At 35.8% G+C, this 19,572-nt stretch overlaps 1 long non-coding RNA gene across 1 annotated transcript; it reads left to right on the top strand.

Annotated features, from left to right (window-relative positions):
• The first annotated feature begins 5,415 nt into the window (after positions 1-5,415).
• On the top strand, positions 5,416-19,366 carry LOC119716024 (uncharacterized). Its single transcript, XR_005263640.2, has 3 exons — positions 5,416-5,660; positions 6,420-6,508; positions 19,320-19,366. It is a non-coding gene; the product is annotated as an uncharacterized lncRNA (long non-coding RNA).
• The last annotated feature ends 206 nt before the right edge of the window (positions 19,367-19,572 follow it).

Raw genomic sequence — 19,572 nt, 5'->3', positions numbered from 1 at the left:
CCTTTCCTCAGAACATTTATTGTGACAATCATCTTATACTTGATTTCTTTTTTTGTGTGTGACTTACCTCACAAAAGTTTCAGCAACCAGTATGGTAGCTGTCAACTTGCTCAGTTTGGTGTTACTTTTCTTACAGGTGTATCTGATCTGAAAGGGAGTCTCTAACATCAAAATCCTGTCTTATTTGTAAAACTGAACACATATTAAAATGTGTTAGAGGGAAGAATTTAAATTTGCATTATACATCAATATCATTTAGCTATTATACATCATATCACTTCAGCTACTGCACTTACCACCCTATTCCTTTCACCACCAAGGCTCAGTCCAGTAAATGGCATTTCCCCTAACCCTTTTCCCTCTGCTTCTTCATTTTATTTCTCTGATCCACTTCGAGTGAATAATATTAAATTACCTTCAACATTAAGTGCTAACTTATAAATGAGGGCTCAATTAGTTGTCTTTAAATGAGGACCTTTGGGGTTTCATTAACGAGAAAAATACATGGCTTATATTGATTTGTGGGACAAGGTGATGTATATATTCCACTGGATCTTTAATGGCAATGAGTTTTATTGCTCCGTTCAGCACATACATAATTGGTGATGTATGTTGGGGACGGGGATAGTTATGGGGTAAATCTTTCTCTTTTTGTCCATTTTATAAATGAAATTTGTAATGGCCAGGATTCATTCAAATTGTTTCTTTTATTGATTATGATAAATATACCGCACTCAGAACTAGAATTTATAGCTCACACTTCATAAGCAAAAAAACACTTACCTATACATAGCACAGATCACCCTGGCTCATCCCTGACATACTGGGTTTTGGCACCTATATTTCTTTCTTTTTGACAGTATTACAGTGCATATTTAGACACCAGCTCCAGAAGCAGCTTCTCACTTTCTGATTATGTTCCTGTCCAGTAAAATTTTTTTTGGAACAAGACGCTTAAATTGTTCAAAAAATCTGAACACAAACTGAATCAAATAGCCATAGCCTTCCTGCTAAACTCAGGAAATCATTTTGTCTTGAAAGGTAACAGCTCTATCCATTAACATTTTGAAAGGTTTCCTAGAGACAACATGAAACTACAACCTAAGTCATGCATTTGTTCTGTAATGCTCTGGTTCAAAGTGCAAACAAATAGTTTGGGGTGTGGTATTCTTGCTGTTCATAGCAACTTTTTTAATCACTACCTCTTGCTTTAGAGTAGGCAAGCTGCCTGTTAAGGCTCGTTTATTGGTCTTTTTCATTTCACAGCTAATTTCACACTGATACCACCTCATAGCCACAAAAAGCCATTCCAGTCAGACTTTAGAGAGGTGAAATTCCCAGCAAGCCAGTTAAGCTAAAACTGTCCCATGAACTTGCCTACAGCACCTCCCAATAGGTCCAAGATAGCATACATCATTTTCCTAAAATCAGGCAATTTCTAGCAGTAACTGGAAAGATCTTGCATGATCTTTCTGATACTAATTCATTTTATTCATAACCAACTAATTCCATTACCTTAAAGATGTTCAGTTTTCAATTTCTCCATGATACTCACTTCCAAATGAAGCAGTACCCTCATACAGTATTATCTCCCTCTCCTTCATCAAGGCATGGAGCATCTCCTCTATGGCATGATTCATGTCTGATGCCTATGAGGAAAACCTGAAGAAACTACTTCCTGGAATCAATTTTTAAATATGCAATATTGAATCAGAAAGACCATGGAACAATGTTGTAATTTTCCTCATTCAAACAATGAACAAAAGGATATACAATGACTACAGTGGAAGGTTCATATTTATGGCCCATGGTGACTCAGCCTGGATAATCCATGAATGTACAGCTTAGGAATTGTTGAGACCTTAGTGAATCCTTAGTGATTACTACAGAAGCTGCTGTACATTTTTCCTAAACTTCTTGTTACCAAAATGAGCGAGGAGTGCCTTTCATGACTGTGTATTCATGATTAACAAATATTAGTAGATATCTGTACACTGGGCCCATGTCAAGCAAAGGAGTACCTCAAGAAGCTGATATTTCTGCAAGTTGTCTTCAGGAGGGATGGGGTTGTCCCGGTTACTTTCTTCTTCAATGCAAGTGAAACACTTTAAAGACATATTGACGAAGTTAGGCACACATAAAAGGTATTTGGAGTCAGAAAGAAGAAAAGCAGTTGTAAGTATAAATCAAAGGGACTCCACCAACTTTACAGGAAAACAAAACTGGAGAAGAAACAAACATGAGAAATGTTGTGGAGAAACTGAGCCCAGAAAATGGACACTGAAAAGATCCTGACCCATGTATTGCTCAAAAGTGGTCAGGAAAGGATGATGAGGTAAAGATTGTCTGGTTTGAGTTTAATGCCTTTTTCTTTTCTTTCCACACACATCTGTGACTATCTTATTCTGCTCGAAGTGATGTTTTACAGTTACAAATCGTCTATCTGTAGGCCTTGACTACATGCCTATGGAAAATTTAATTTTGAATTAAAGTAACAACCAGGTATGAGCTACGAAAAGGATAAGATTAAACTGGTGGGCAGCTTCAACACAGAATTCTAGTATAAAAATCTTCATTATAAAAAAAAAAAAAGAGGTTCAGAAGAGGTCATTCACTAGAATGAATTGCATTATATACAAGAAAAAGTGCATGACCAAATGATTTTAACTAGTCCTTGATACATGGGAGACGCAGTCATTTTATAAATCTTGCTGTTTGGCTGTGTGGTGCCTGATTTTCAACATGCAGTAAAAATTCTAAAATGCATAGACATAAACTTCCAGAAAGATACATATGAAAGAATACAAATTTTAAAGTGTAATAACACACAATAAATTATTTTATTTTATTTTATTTTATTTTATTTTATTTTATTTTATTATTTTATTTTATTTTATTTTATTTTATTATTTTATTTTATTATTTTATTTTATTTTATTTTATTTTATTTTATTTTATTTTATTTTATTATTTTATTTTATTATTTTATTTTATTTTATTTTATTTTATTTTATTTTATTTTATTTTATTTTATTTTATTATTTTATTTTATTTTATTCTTGTCCTTCTCCCTCACTGACATTCTCTTAATCAATTAGTTAATCTTCCTTAGCTATTTTCCTGAGCATCTACTAGATGGCATCCTGCAGGATTTGGAAAAAATCTGAAGGTTGATGAACTAAGTTTAGCTCTGTTCCATTTACTTTTGCTCATATGAATCTTTCTTTGTGTCTCTCACTAAGCACTGTAAGTGTTCCAAGGCTGTTTAACAAAGCTAAGCTTCATTTAGCATATACACAATGAAGGCACATTTGTATCCTTTCAGTTTTTTTTTTTTTTCCAGAAAGTTGATGCCACTTAATGGTGGGTGAGTATAATAATATCTGTCTCTGGATGGATTTAACATCAAAACGTGTAAAGTAGCATGAACATCTGATTAACATATGGAAATATTTTTTAAATAAGGCTTTCTTTTCAAGTGCTGAAAGTTTCACAGTCTTTATACTGTTTTATGATGCTGCGGTAGCAATTCCATAGTTATAGCTATAATCTGCTTTCACATTTGATTTTTAAAACTCCAAACCTTCTATATCTCAGTTTTGAGAAACAAAAGTATTGACTATGACATTTTTCATGTGTGGTCTTTAACAAGAGATGGAATGTACTTATGGGAAATAATGTGATACAGGAAAATATGAAATTTTGCATATTCAACTTTTCTTTTGAAAAAGCTTCCAAACCTAAGATAATGAACACAGACTGCTGTTTGCATATGTATAGAACACTGGATCATATAGCACAGTAGTATGCCACTATTAAGAAAAATATGGAAAAAGGGTCATGCTCTGATATAAATATTAAAATTTTATGATTATACTTATCAAAACCTTAACACAGAATATCCAGGTGAAAAAAAAAAAAAAAAAAAAGAGTTTATAGAATTTTTAATAAATATGTTCTTATTTTTAGCCTGGCACTCAGTGCAGGCTAAAACAACAGTTGCACTCAGTGATCCTTGTGGGTCCCTTCTAACTCTGGATATCCTGTGATTCTATGAAAATAATTACCAATAACGCATCCTCTCCCACCTCCCTTCTTTCCAGGCTCAGCTTAACTCACACTTCTTCTACCTCTTCACCCTGAGCAGTGCAGGGAAGTGGGGAATGGAGGTTGCAGTCAGTCAATAATGCTTCATATTTGCCACTTCTTTCTCCAGATACTGTTCCCCTGCTCCAGCATGGGGTAAGCCCAATAAGATGAACTGATGCAACATGAGTCTTCTCATAGCCTGCAGTTCTTCAAGCACTGTTCCCACATGGTCCATCTACGCACATGATCCAAACTGCTCCAGCATGGGTCCCCCATGGGCAGCAGCTCCCCCAGGTCCCCAACTTCTGTGTGGGCTCCTTTCCATGGGCTGCAGCTCCAGCTCGGTGCCTGCTCCTGCAGGGCCTCTCCATGGGCCACAGCCTCCTCCAGGCCACATCCACCTGCTCCACCAGGGGCTCCTCCCCAGGCTGCAGCGTGGAGATCTGCTCCCATGTGGGACCCATGGGCTGCAGGGGGACAGCCTGCTCCACCAGGGGCCTCTCCACAGGCCACAGGGGAACTCCTGCTGCATGCCTGGAGCACCTCCTGCCCTTCTACTGCACTCACCTTGGTGTCTGCAAAGCTGTTTCTCTCATTTTCTCACCTCTCTCAGCTGCTGTGCAGTGCTTTTTACCCTTTCTTAACTGTGTTCACAGAGGTGCAACCAGGGTCCCTCACTGTCTTAGTTCTGGCCAATGGTAGGACTCTTCTGGAACTGTCTGGAACTGGCTCTTATCTAACATGGGGCAGCCACTGGACAATTCACAGAGGCCACCCTTGCAGCCCCCTTCCTGCTAGCAAAACCTTCCTACGTAAGCAAATGCTTCTAATAAGCTACAACTTCTTGCAGGGTTTGGAAATTCCAGAGAGAAGATGACCAAATAATTAGCCACAGTGATGTTAATGAAATGTTTCACACACAGCTGCTGGGGCCACAAGCATATGCAGAAATTCACAATTTTTCCAAAAAAAAAAATGTTTCAGAAACAATGATTATGTATCTCTTATACTCTGTACAATAAACAAGCTCAGAACTTAATGAAACCATCATATTTGAAATGGCCTGGGTTACACAATAGTTTACGATGACAGAATGATACATGTGATAGGGAAATGAGGCTGAGAGGAGTTCTTCTTTTTGATTTTTTTCTGTCCAAAAAGCTGTAATGGAAAAAAGTGGACAGAGTGGCACAAAGCTACAGTGGTGAGTGGTGCTTCTTATAGATTTATCTATGTGTTGTTATGTGTTGTTTCTTTTGTTTGTTTGTTTTTGTTTTTGTTTTAAACACATTTTCTTCTGAAAACCCTGAATTTAAGTTGCTGGAGATTGCAAGTACCCAATGGATAAGATTCCTACCAGGTATACTCCAAATGAAGTTACATTTTTATTGTTATTGTAATGGCTTTACAATTTCTACAAATCAGTAATGGTCAATAAATATTGGTGTTTGGAATCCACTGATCCCATGGCCCTCTCCTTACCTTGTAGTCACAGGATTACCCCAGGTTGCAGTGAGCAGAGGTCTGGAGTGGGGTGGCATCTATGCAGGTCTACACGATGCATGCTGCAGGTATGTACTGCTCAGCTCTTCCCCAGCCCTTTGTTCTCTCCATACTTCTTATATCCACCTTCATGTGTTCTCATGTTTTCTCATGCCCCTCATGTTTTCTCTTTCTTTCTCCTTTAGTTCCTTCATCCTTTTCAGCTGTGTTATGTACCTGAATGAACAGTTGGTTGAGATGATTAGAAGAACGGGTGAGAGGGGAACATGAAAGCTAGGGAGAGGAAAATTATTACTTCTCAGTGTGTAACATTTATTAGTATGTGTAACTCATAATAGTGTTCTGTTGTTATTCCCAAATTTCTGAAGCTTGCACCACTGCTCTCAAGGTGTTCCCAGCTTTCCAAATACATGTGAGCCTTGCATTTGAATGGTTTGTGGCAAATTTGCTTTTTTACAATGTTCTCCTTTTAAGAGCAAATGAGAAGAAGCAGCTCAGATTACTTCAAACTGATATTTATTTATTTATTCATTCATTCATTCTGAAGACTGAGTTACAGGGCTTTGAGTACCTACCATCTAGAACTGTTGCAGGGAAAAAGTGTTTTCAGAGACTTCTGAATCGACTGGTATTCACAGTACAGGGAGTTCTGAATCAACTGGTATTCACAGTACAGCAGTGAATGTTTCAAATAAGTGCTTTGGGTTAGTCACCTACCACACCACAAAATCCTTTTATTTGATATAATATAAAAAACAGAAGCAAAAACAACAAGGAAAGGATGTTAATAGTGATACAGGCTGAGAGAAATGTTTTTGTTATTACAGGACTGGAGGTAGATTTGGATACTGGCATCCTGTCTGGAAGCTTGTGCTGTCAACTGGCTAACTGGCTAACTGAATTCAGAGTAGAATAGGTAAGTACATATACTGTGGTCGACCTTTATGCAAAAATACCTAAGAAGACATGGGGTCAAACTGTGAACTGAAATTGAGTACAAGTTAACAATAATAAAAACACTACGGTAGCAAATTAAATATCTTGAAGAAAACAGACATTCTATATTTTAAAAAATTATTTCAGGTTAATTTAAAAGTGCATTTATGGAAAGGAACCTTACTGTGGCATTTGTTCACAATAATTTTAGTAGTGAAGCTATAAGCATTCCGTAACAATTATATAGGAATTACTCATGGTATTTAATGTCTACTTCCTTGTATACATTTTCTCTTTCTTTCTTTCTTTCTTTCTTTCTTTCTTTCTTTCTTTCTTTCTTTCTTTCTTTCTTTCTTTCTTTCTTTCTTTCTTTCTTTCTTTCTTTCTTTTTCTTTCTTTCTTTCTTTCTTTCTTTCTTTCTTTCTTTCTTTCTTTCTTTCTTTCTTTCTTTCTTTCTTTTTCTTTCTTTCTTTTTCTTTCTTTCTTTCTTTCTTTCTTTCTTTCTTTCTTTCTTTCTTTCTTTCTTTCTTTCTTTCTTTCTTTCTTTCTTTTTCTTTCTTTTTCTTTCTTTCTTTTTCTTTTTCTTTCTTTCTTTCTTTCTTTCTTTCTTTCTTTCTTTCTTTCTTTCTTTCTTTCTTTCTTTCTTTTCAGTTTGTGTAAAATAAGATAAATATCAGGGATTGCTCTACAAGCTTTTGTAAATATTAAGGGTGTATTTAACATTTAAATTCTTCATGTAGACAATGAAATCCTGCTTATTTTAGAGAACTTTCTAAAGATGGAATAAATTGCCCTCTGGAAGTATCTCTGTCTCTTCAGATTGACTGAGGAGACAAGAGAGCTAAAGTGCATTTCACCATGGATGAATCAATAATTGATCTGTTATGAGGCAACAGATGTAAGCTCCAACCCTATAATGAACTCCACACATGGAGTGGAGGTGGAACACATGGCAGCCTAGATCTATTAAAGATACTGTTATGAGTCTAATGGCATATTAGGATTGTTTTAGTTAAACTTCAAGGAACCTGTTCGAACTTTTCTTCTTTACCCAATATTGTCTGTTACTGAATTGTAATAGCAATAGGCAGGATGTTGCAATGTGTGTGTTTTATAGCCCAGCAAGTGTGCATTGGGGGGGGCACCAGACTCTATTGCTCATGGTTGATAGAACAAGGTAATTGTTCTTTCAGATTGTATATGCAAGTGTAAGAGATACAATGATATTGCTTCTTCTTGTCTGAAAACTGAAGTATTAGAATTTATAACCTCTGATTTATATTACAGTAGTAGGTCAATGAACTGTTTCTGTAGAAGTTGACTGCACTAAATGGGGTAATCTCTAGGACAGCAGTTTTTCATATCTTTGTGATATCTTCAGAATGCTTGGTGAAAGATTAATGTGGCACAAAAACTAATGAAGGCTCCTAATTCTGTCTCAGAAACTAAATGTAAAACTTAAGTTTGTGTTACATGAAAATTGTTAGGAAGACAATGTTCTTAAAGCTGGGCTTAAGCGGGCCTGTTTGATTGTTTACCATGGAAACTGTAAATTATTAATCTTACAGGTTTTATGGCTCTTCTTTACCTGTGATATAAGCTTATTTTTTTTTTTTCAAAGAGATTTAAACCTGTCCCATCATCCCCATTACCTCTTCTGCTTTGTCTTGTTTCCTCTGGTATATGCAACCACAGCTGTCAGCATTATGTTGGTTAGCTTGCTTCCTTGATTGTGAATGTTCCTTTTATACTAGCACACTGCCTGCCTCAGTCTCTTATAAAATGACGGAATATAGCAAATGATTGTCCCCTTCAGGTAAATTTCAGGGTCTGTCAATTTTAATACACAGTGTTATGTTGTAGTTGTAAATCATATCAGAAGGAATTAGTATCGAGTCACACTTCATTCTCTGTGGTTTTTGTCCATATACTGTATTTCCATTTTTTTCTAGTCCAGAATTGTTATGTCACATCTTCTTTGCCCTTGTCTACCTCTCTTACCACTCAAAGATTAGAATATTTTCTTTCTTTCTTTTTCTTTCTTTTCTTTCTTTCTTTCTTTCTTTCTTTCTTTCTTTCTTTCTTTCTTGGTATACTGCCACATATTTTAAGAATCCCAGACATTGTGTAGCAAAACCCCCAGAATTTGCACGGTTTCTGTGTTTCACTTCAAACAGTCAGTCACCAGTGGGTTAAGTACCAAAAGAAGCTGCCTATGGGTTCACACAGCTTGTGGGTAAGTGATAAGAAAAGCATGTTGTGGCTACATAGAGAAATAAATACTCAGAGGTGTGCAGTGAAATGCTGGAAACCTCCCTTATGTTTGGCAAGCACAACTTCTATTCAGCAGTGTTCATGTACACAGACATGCCAACGCCCAGTGAATATCTCAAATCCACACCAAGTTTTCACAGATGTCATGTTTTCATTCAGGTAAAAACTCTTGTTGACCAAAGAGACTTGGTTATTCAGTTCTCTACAGAGATTAACATACAGTCATTGAATGTATTTCCAATTTCAATTCCTTTTTTGAGAGAGGGATAGAAAAAGCAGCAAAGCAAGAAAGAAAATTCACAACTCTCTGTGAAGAGCACAGGTTTTAAAGCTTAAGTACCTTTTGAAAACTAACATCAAATTACACAGTATAATTTGTGACATTTATTAATTATTTTGATTTTAAAACGTTACTAATTAAGAGAAAAACTGTCATGTTCTTTATAAAGTGGAATAGTTTAAAAACTTTTTGACTTTTGTAGGTTTTGTAAAATTCTCAAATAAATTTACTCCAAAAATAGGGGTCTAATTAGCTTAAGGGCTCTAGAGTAATTTAAAATATCATTGGAAAACCATTGAAACATTTTTTAATATATTCTTCTTTTACACATAAAGCAAATGTGAAACCAACATGTTAACCTGTTAATCTCAGATATATTATTTGAATAAGAAGCACCTCTTGCATCTCCGTTTGCTTGTTTTCACACTTAAAAATCGACAAATGTTTACCTTAATTTTGCCATAAAACTGTATGGTATTTCTTAAGTGAAACCATCAATAAATGAAAATTTTAGTTATTGGTATGTATAAAAAAATTAACGTGCATTTACTGTCAAGGGTAATTAGAGTTTGAAAAAAAAAATCCAGGGCAAGTTGTCCCCATTCTAAAGCTATTGTACTACAAAAGAAGTTACAAATCAACTACTTTGTCTTTTTATAGCTAGCTAAAACTAACGACTTTAAACTAAACAAGTAAGTTCTGGGAAGTCTTTTATGATTAATAGAAGAATCCATCCATCATTTAGAACTCCAATTGTTCCACTTATTAGATTTGAAAGAAACTATCAGCATTAATATTTTTTTCCAGGCTGGAATCTTGTGCTGAATATAATTTCAACAGCTTTGCAACCACTTTCTCATTTGTTATGGAGTTATATGTTGTGTAATTAAAATGTCCTTTTTTTTTTGGGGGGGGGGGGGAGCACAACACTTAAGTGATATACATTAGAAAAACTTTTTAGAATTATTTCAATATCATTTTGCTCAATTATGTAGAATTAGGTGAATTGAAGAGCTTACATTTCTGACAAAGAAAAGGCATTAGCTTGAAGACTAGGGAACTTAGGTCACACACTTCACAATCTAGATCCTGAAGACAATCTTATTTGCTATCACTACTGTTACAGGTTCCAGCATAGATGAAAACATTCCTTTTACTTTAAAGTGAAAATGAATTTTCTTTCCCCCCAAAAAAAAACTTTTCTTCTGATGACATGCAAAAGTTTCCTGTCTCCATAAATGCGTAATAATACTGGACATACCCAGATAAAATAGTGCCGAGGTAAGAGACAACATACATGTATGCATGTCAAATTTAGCATTTTGTAGCCTCAAGTCTGAAGTCTTAGCAGCCTGATCAGAGCAACCCAGAAAACAAGTTTGTCAAGTCATTTCTAGCTCCTCCTTAAATGCTGCACCCAAATTAAGATGTCAATAGAGAGAACTTCAGCACTTACTGACGGATCTATTAGTCCAGGAAGGGCTATATCCATATAGAATTGGATTAAAGGGGCTTTCCCCAGATAGTTTAAGAACCACTATTAAGAACGTGAAATGCAGATGCAGGTGAACTGAAATACATTTGGTCAAAAACCAGCTTTGATTTCTTAGTGAGATTTTCTAGGGCTGTGAATACCAGGAAAGCTACCTTATTCTAATGACAGAAAGTTCTCTCACTTATAAAAGCAGTATTTCAGGGCAGAGGTATGCAGAGCCTATTTCAGGGCTGATCTAACTGCACTACCACAGGAACTAGGTAGTGCGATGCAGGGACTTTTTTAGGCTGTTCAGAAGCCTAGTTTCCAAAGAGAATAGAAAATCTAAGTAAAGTTTGTCTTCACAGTTTGTATTAGTGTGACCCTCTAAAATGTGAAGTTGATCAGTGGGTCACAAACACAATTGCTCAATGTTTATTATATGCTCAGTTAGCTGCACTTTCTTATTGCAAAAACATGCCATGTGATCAGAAAGAAGATGCAAAATAATGAATCAGAGACACTTGTTTACATTGACAGGTAGGTTGGGGCTAGTTACTCACAAGAGAAAAGATGACCATAGCTTGTAGAGATCTGTGACTCTTCTGTACCTAGCCACTAAAAATGGCTATGGTTCTAAAATCCATTCCAAATAAAATCCTAAAAATTCTTGTTGAAAAAAAAAAAAGAAAAATCCCCTTTGAAGCATATCTCATGGCCTCAAAGATCTAGACAGAAATGCAAATTGTTCCTAGAGATGAAATTCTGATCTCACAGGCATCAAGGAAGAGTCAGCTAGCCAGAGTGCTAGTTTCAGGAGTTGAGGCAATTTAAATTCAGAGTTTCAAAGCCTAAGACAATGAGCCAGAAAGGATCTATACAAAGCTTAGGGTTTGAAACAGATTGGATGCTTTCAAGACCTGGCTGGCATGGAAGCATGAAGCATTTATTCAGTTATTTATCCAAGTACAGAAAACTTAAGGAGACTGTCAAATCTGTAACATTTCTCATGTTTATATCTATATTCCAAGTGCTAGACCTATATGCAATATTATACTTTTATGGAAGGAAGGAAGGAAGGAAGGAAGGAAGGAAGGAAGGAAGGAAGGAAGGAAGGAAGGAAGGAAGGAAGGAAATCTTATGTTACCTGTTATCATTCAGAGATATTAAGTTATTGTTCTCACCAAATGACTGGGATAGGCTGAAAGATTAAAATATAATTGGTCAAGGAATCAAACTACTTGTTAGGTAAATAAAATGAACATTTTATAGACAAGTGCTAAATTATATCTTTCAAACCACATGTATAAAGTGACCTGCACTAGGAGCAGAACTGATCCCTAGAAGATATAATCTTTGAATGTGTGTGTAAATAAACATATATATGTTAAAATAATCATTTTGATTATATGTTTTTTCGATGAAAGGGAAGAAAAAAAATAGCTAGAGTATTATAACTGTAATTTTCAAATGATGTTTGAATGGATTACTTCTACCAGTTTGGATTACTTTAAGTGTACAGTACAAAGCTAGATACTTTCAGTACTGCACTAGTAAGGTATTTGATCATAGCTGATTTGCATTAAATTTCCAAGTGGTTCAGAATCTACATTTTCCCTCTCTTTTATTTAATGCTGGTAATGTCATTTTTGAAAAACTTTCAAATTCATTGTGCATCAAAATAAACATAACTGTTTGGTTTTTGTGTTTTTTCTTCCATGCATTCTGAAATGCCCAAATCATATTTTTAAAATCATAATCCTATTTGTTGATTGGGAATGATTTAGTACCACAATGAAATAATTATAAAGTGCTCCATAAGGATCACATATGGGAATCTACATCAAAAGGCATAATATGGAATTCATAATAGCATATAAAAATATATATATTAGATCAAATAGACTCTTTTCCATGAAGCTTTTACTCTACCACTTACAGTGAATAGATAATATTGAAAGGCTCATTAAATGCTTGATCCTTGAGCATCAGAAAGAATATTCTAAGCAGAAGATGAAGGCATTGCACATTCCCACAACAGAGCAGAATGAAGTCATTCTTCATTAAAAAATATGTAATGGTCATCAAACATAGGAATACTGTAGAGTAAGGGTGTATTTGTATTAATCTCTTATATATATATGCACACACATATATGACTTCTGTTTCAATTTCAGCAAAGTGAAGAATATTGAAAAAAGGGTGTTGTCAAAATATGGTGTTGTCTTGTTACATTTGCTTTACCTGCAATACAGCCTCTATACCTGATTATCATCTGCTTCCAGTGGCTTAAAACCAACATAATTTTGTTGATGGTATTGATCACACTAGATTTCTCCCAAGTATCAAGGAAGTGGAATATTTTTTTCCCCTCACCAGTTACACTTATTTTTTGCCATTGAAATTCTGGAGAGAAGTGACAGGCATCTATCTTGCAGTTTTGCCAATGCTATGATCATGCAGTTGAATTATTTTCGTGACTGAAAGAGAGTAATTCCTGCTTTAGAATACTATACAATTATCTGCATGTAAAATGTAATAATCCTAGTGCTCATAAACACAGACCCCCAAAGCTAATTTGAGATGACACATTATACAAATGTTTTCTTGACAAGGATAAGTACTATGGAGGATGCATAAACTACCCGATAGTTTTTGATTATGTAGACAGCATACGCAGTGTAGTTTCCATGAATAAAAGTATTCATTTAAAGCATTCCTTTATTGTGAAAAGGTGATAGACACATGCAATCTTTTCTAGAATGGTTTAGCAGTAAGATTCTCAAGCTAGGGCTTAAAATATCTTCATTTGTTGTGCTACTGACCATCAGTGTATCTTGGGTGGGTGACTGAGACTACAGCTGCAATTACCTGCTACTTTCACAATGGTGCATGCTGGGGTCCTGCCAAACCATGCTACAGCTCGGTCTGCATCACCCATTTCCTGGGGAACCCAAGGAACTCTGTTCCACTCCACCCCCCCAACTCATGATTTTAGAAACACCCCCCAAATTGTTATGTATGGTGAAAGTTTGAGAATATTATTATATATCACAACACAGAGGCAGCATGTGCTAGCACTCATGCTTGGTCCCAAACTCTAGCACTTAGACCAGGCTGCTACATTTTTTCTCTGCACATGTAATGAGCCTGAGTGGAGGCTCAGTGGAGGCTTCTGCCAGCCAAGCTACAATATTTGAAACAAAGAGCACTAGTAAGTTTGCAAGAAAACACAGGATTTTCTCCTGCTTGAGCTGCTTGATAAATCAAGAGTGTTGGATTCCCTATTTCTCACCTTCTCCTATCTTTTAGCAAAGGTACACCTCCGTATTCATCTTTCTACTACTTACCAATCTTCAAATTCCAAACTTGCTTTCAAATCTGCAACAAGGCAGAGAACCTAACGTAAGAATATTCGTTAGCAGCACAACTCTGAGGCAGTCACAGCAGGGCTGCATAATTTTTGCTGAAAAATATAGATGAGAGTGTAAAACTAAATAATAATTTTAAAAATGTCTGTGATCATACATGTGACAAATGTATTATAAATCTAATTAAGGATGTAGAGATATACTGATTCTGGCATTTCTTAACACTTAAATGCTTAGCTTTGCAAATGCGCAGTGCTATTTGCTGAAGCTATTATTTCTGAGTACTGTGGCAACAACCCGAGTTGTTAAGATTTACATTGTACTTTGCCCTACTGATACCTAAACACAGATTAAAGGGGGCCAGAGCTCCAGAGAAACAACAGATTAAGATAACATCTGTAGTAAGACCATTATAAAATAAGAAAGGAGAGGCACAATATACTAGTTGTCAAGAATTGTTTGAAAGACTTCTGGCAGTGGTAAGCATTACAGACAGATTTTATATTAGGAGTTCATCCTAGTCAGAAGATGGGGCATAGATCAAAGGACAAACATGTTTAAAGGACCTTGTATATGATAACAAGTGAAAGCTGGATCATAACCAAGAAAAATCCAAAATAAACAGCAAAAATTACAAATAAAAAAGTAGTTATGCCAGAGCTATACTATGCACTGAAGGAGAAGAGAAATGGCTTGTTATTGATACATTAGAGTGAGACCTCTTAGGTCATCAGAGCAGCCTCATTGTCACATGATTCTCACATGATGCAGGAAAAGTATTTACAGATGTCTTGATGATGGACACCTGGGGTTATTTTCCTGTTGTTCTTTCTTCTCTATTTTTCATAACCTGTTTCATAACCATATTTTTCTGTGTGCAATGTATTAAATTTTGGTGCTGCCAACAATTAAATGATCAGTTCTTAACATAGCAAAAGTATTTTCAGCCAATAATTACTGCCATGGACTGAGCTGCTGGTGCTGACTACTTCTAATGTTCTGTGACCCCTTTTGAAATATTTCATTATCAGAGTTTGAGGAATATTAAGCTCAGTTAAATAAGCCAGGCTACTGCTGCCTTTAATCAAGAAATAAATTATGTGTTCTGTGTTCCCCATCTCTTTTTAGGAATTCTTCTCAGTCCTATTGAAGTTAAATTAATTTTCTTTATGATCCTAATTACTGCTTTATGTCTTGCACAGTGGCATCACTTCTGCTTTACCCATTAACACTGCTGCAGATATCCATCAATGAATAGCTGTCAATTAGTGTGACATTAGTGTTACCAGGAATATACCTTCTACTGAATCCTAGGATTGCATTTTGATGCACCAGAAAGGTGTTTTACAGTTTTTCTCTAATTAAATAACACATTAAGGTCTTATTCTTCACCATCTCTGGAAGCTGTCTACAAGTAGATTTCTAGTGGACATCCCTTGTTAGTCCCCATGACAAAGCTCTGCATGATTTCTGTAAATCTAACAAAATATGTGGAGTGGCTGGGGGAAAGGAAAGGTCACATCCTTTCTCAGATCAATCTTATGCTATGCCATATATAGCTTCTCTGCAAAGCAAGCTAAATATAAATTGAAAGGAGCTTGTACAATTTATGCTTCTCATGGTACTGCACTTATAGAAACATGCCACTATGCTGAAGAAACTTGTAAGTAAGGCAGGAGGTGAGAACATGGTAACTAGGCTGTACTATAAAAATCAAGACACTGAAGTTCATAGAATCACAGCATGGTTTGGTTTGGAAGGGACCTTAAAGATCCCCTACTTCCAAATCTCCTGCCATGGGCAGGCACACCTTCCACCAGACCAGGTTGCTCAAAGCCCCATCCAACCTGATCTTCAACACTTCCAGGGATGGGACATAAACTTCTCTAGATAACCTATTCCAGCTACCACCCTCATAGTGAAGAATTCTAGTATTTGTCAAAATAGAAGCAAGAAAGATGAAGTTTTAGAATCCTTGAAAGTATGGCCTGGAAATGATTGTAGAGTCTTGTTAACCAGCCTCAGAGACTACTGAGAAAGTGTATCTGCTAGTGAGGATTCATACCGTGTAACCTTAAAAATGTGTTTTCCTTTTATAATGTTATTCTAACATCCATCTGCAGCTTTAATAAATGTAGCATTTTACATTTAAATCTTTACATAATTCATGGATCTGACATGCTAGACACGCAAATCACTTGGGCTCACAGGATCCATGACTCAAGGATGAACAATCCAAACTACATTTCCCCACTTAGCTGTAATTTCCCAGGAATTCTTTGGCCAACCCATCACTGAGCACCAAACACTTACTTGGAGGATTGCCTACAGATGATTCTTTCAGCATCAACCTCAGTCTTTTTTTTTTTTTTTTTTCCCCAGGCAAAATAATATGAGAGAACCTAGGACTTTTGGGTCTCCATGAACTCCCAACTCCCTTCTGAAATTCCTGCATGCATGATCTTCGATTTTTGCTCTAATCTGTTAGATCTTCAAGTACATTCGTAGTTTCTCTATGATCTCCAGATCTCTAACTCCAGCCTCTTCTCTAAAATCCACATTATTCTGTAATTCCTGATGTTTTCTGTCATTAGCATATGATAGAGGCCATTCTACTGACACATTTCTTTGTTTAGACTCAGCTGGACTGTAAAGGTGTTGGAGCAGAGAGCTACCTATCAACAAATCACTTTTATGTGTTCACAAAGCTTTTGTTACATTTTTAATTCAAAGAGATTTGTTCATTAACCATTTGCATCCTTAAAAATGTCATTAAGTTTAATATAATTTGAAAGGAATGGAATTTGCACCATGACCGTCCACACAATTTACCTCTATTATTATCTACTAATTCAGGTGGGTGCACTGATGAGGATTATATCATTCTGGACTTTTTAATTGCTATTTTACAGGCATCAAGAATTCACTACTGCTCGTAAATATCAAGAGTTTCTTATAGTACTCCTCAGCACAAGTCTGAAAACACAATATCCAAAATTATGAAAGCCAGAAAAGCCATTACAAAGAAGCAGCATTCAATGTGCTCCTGACTGTAAATACATCTGAAGTTCTTTTAAATATGTATGTATGTATGTACAGTGTCATGTAACTAGCATCCCCCTCCCTAGACAGAATACCCCTTAGTGAATGGCACTTTGACAGCACATCGCTTTCATTGCCAAATTAGTTCTTCTGAGCTCATCACTCTGGAATCAAGTGCCTTGTTCTGAATAGAGCTCCTCTCAAATTTCAAAGTCTCTAAACATAGGAACTTCATTGCAAAATAAATAAATAAATAAATAAATAAGGCCTAGTGTTTTTTTATATAAATTTTCAGTGAAATCATAATGATCGTTTGTATGCTGCACTAGTCTATATTAACATAGATATTACAGATATCCCAATTTGAGTGATAATAAGTAAAAATTAAAAGGGTTGATTCTTATATCCTACCCCTCTCAGACCATTTCATTAAAATGAGCCAGATGAAGCACAAAGTACATTCTTCAACTCAACAGCTAATCTATATTAGGAAATTAAATATTGCCAGGTTCCATTTTCTCAGGCTGGGCCGTTGACACATTCTGGTCATGATCATGCTACATAATGATATTCTGGTACCCAGAGCAGTGTACAACTGCCAGCTGACAACACTTCCAGGGCTGGCCTTATGCCCAAACTCTACATGGGAAATATTTGGGTTAGTAACAGCTGATCAAGGCAAAAAGAATAACAGTGACTGCCATAAGAATTTAATCATTTAGACTATCAGCATCCTGACAATGCTTAATTTTCTTGTTTAGATGTCAGCATGGCTGAAGTTTATGGATACACTAGAACCAACAGCATAAACTCAACAGAATTCAGCAGGGCTGGGATGACAAATCCTAAGTGCATATCAACCTACAAAATGCTTATGCTGCCATTTGCTTGTTAAAATGACTAACAGGGTTTAGTTCAAACCTAATTAAACTAATAGGGAGTCTTTCTACTGACTGTATCTGAAGGAAGCAGAACCTCAGAGTTAAATATGTTACTCTTCTGTGACATGTTCATCCTCCTTTGTCCTCAAGGACATCCCTGGTCATTTTTAGAATAGTCCATTTATTCATTAAGAGTCCTTTCATTCTGCCTGTGTCATCATACTGCTCTGCTAGAAGCTTCTCTTTATATCTCATGCTTATCTGATTTCAGTTTTGCTTCTGATACTCATACATATGCCTCATAGATGAAGCTTTCAAAATTCCAACTGGGGTTTCTGTCCTTTTTTCACTGGTTAAATGGTTCACCTACAGCCAATTCAGAATTTTGCTATGATATTATCAACCAAAGAACAGAACTTTCTCTTTGTAACACTTACCATAAATGTTTAGTTACTCAGATTACTCAAAACCAGAAAATGGTACTGCAGTGAAAGACAACTCCATCCCTAGTGTTTGTTGTTTGGGTGATATAGCATGGGTTTATGCTGGCAGGCAGGGAGATCCAAAAGAACGGGTTAATGGAGTGAAAGGAGGCTAAAGTTGTGCCTAAAGGCACAACTCCAAGTTTTGGAGATTTCATTTTGGGCCAGTGCTAGTCAGGTCATGTGGATTGAATGTCCATTTGAGGCTGAAGAAAATTAGATGTACCCCTGGTCTTCCAGCTTAGTTCAAGCTAAAGAAATTCAGTTTGTACACTCCAGGATGACTCAGTGATGGTAAGTGGGGACAACTGGGACATCAGTCTCACAGTTTACTCTGGTTCAAACTAAAGTCCACCTATAACTTTGTTCTGTTGGTCAGGAAAAGATCTGAAGATATATTAAGAGATTTTATACAAATGTTTAGCAAATATTGTCTGGAGATAAATGTAGACAATGCTAAAACCAAGCAAAAGCTTGTAATATTCACCTGTTTGATAAAAATGAATAAATACTCATGTGTTGAAACACCATTACAAAGAAGATTATAGGATGCTGAAATCAAAACAGCAAGAAAGGATAATTCTAGAAGAAATTAAAACATTAGGGAAGGAATATAGAACTGCAGACCATGGGCTGACTCCAAAAGGCTCACATCTGGTCTACATTAAATTATAGTTCTGAAACATAAAGTTTCAAGCAAATATTTTTGAAGAAACTGTTTCTTAGGGGAGTTGAATATAGATTTGTACTTTACTGACTTAGTGTATATATAGCACAACAGATTATAAATAACACATAAAACAAAAATAAAGAGTCATTAGCATTTGTGTCTTCCTTGATCCACTTAATTAGAAAACATCTGTGGTGTAGTCAGTGTTCTTTTCCATAATTGCTTAATAGGCAACAGGATAATATGATGCCAAAATATGTCTTTGAGAGATTTTAGCTCACCAATTTACTGTGCATATGTTTTAAATGTTTTTAAAGGTGTATTTTCATCATACAAAGATGAGCAGTCATCGAACACCAATAAGGTACGTCAACTACTTTTTCTTTTTTTAATACTTTTTTGAAGTGAAAATGAAGTTAAGAGATGGCTTACACAGGGATGATTTGGATAGATGAAATTGGGAATTTTTTAAAATTGATAAAGGTTGAATTTCTTTCTTGGTTAAGTTTTGTATCCAGGTATTGTAACACACGAGAGTTTTAAATCTCCTAAATCTGCAAAGACCAATGC

Source organism: Anas platyrhynchos, chromosome 2, assembly GCF_047663525.1.
Source record: "Anas platyrhynchos isolate ZD024472 breed Pekin duck chromosome 2, IASCAAS_PekinDuck_T2T, whole genome shotgun sequence".
Classification (NCBI taxonomy): domain Eukaryota; kingdom Metazoa; phylum Chordata; class Aves; order Anseriformes; family Anatidae; genus Anas; species Anas platyrhynchos.
Note: the sequence above shows the minus strand (reverse complement) of the source record. Positions and strands in the feature narration are given on the sequence as shown.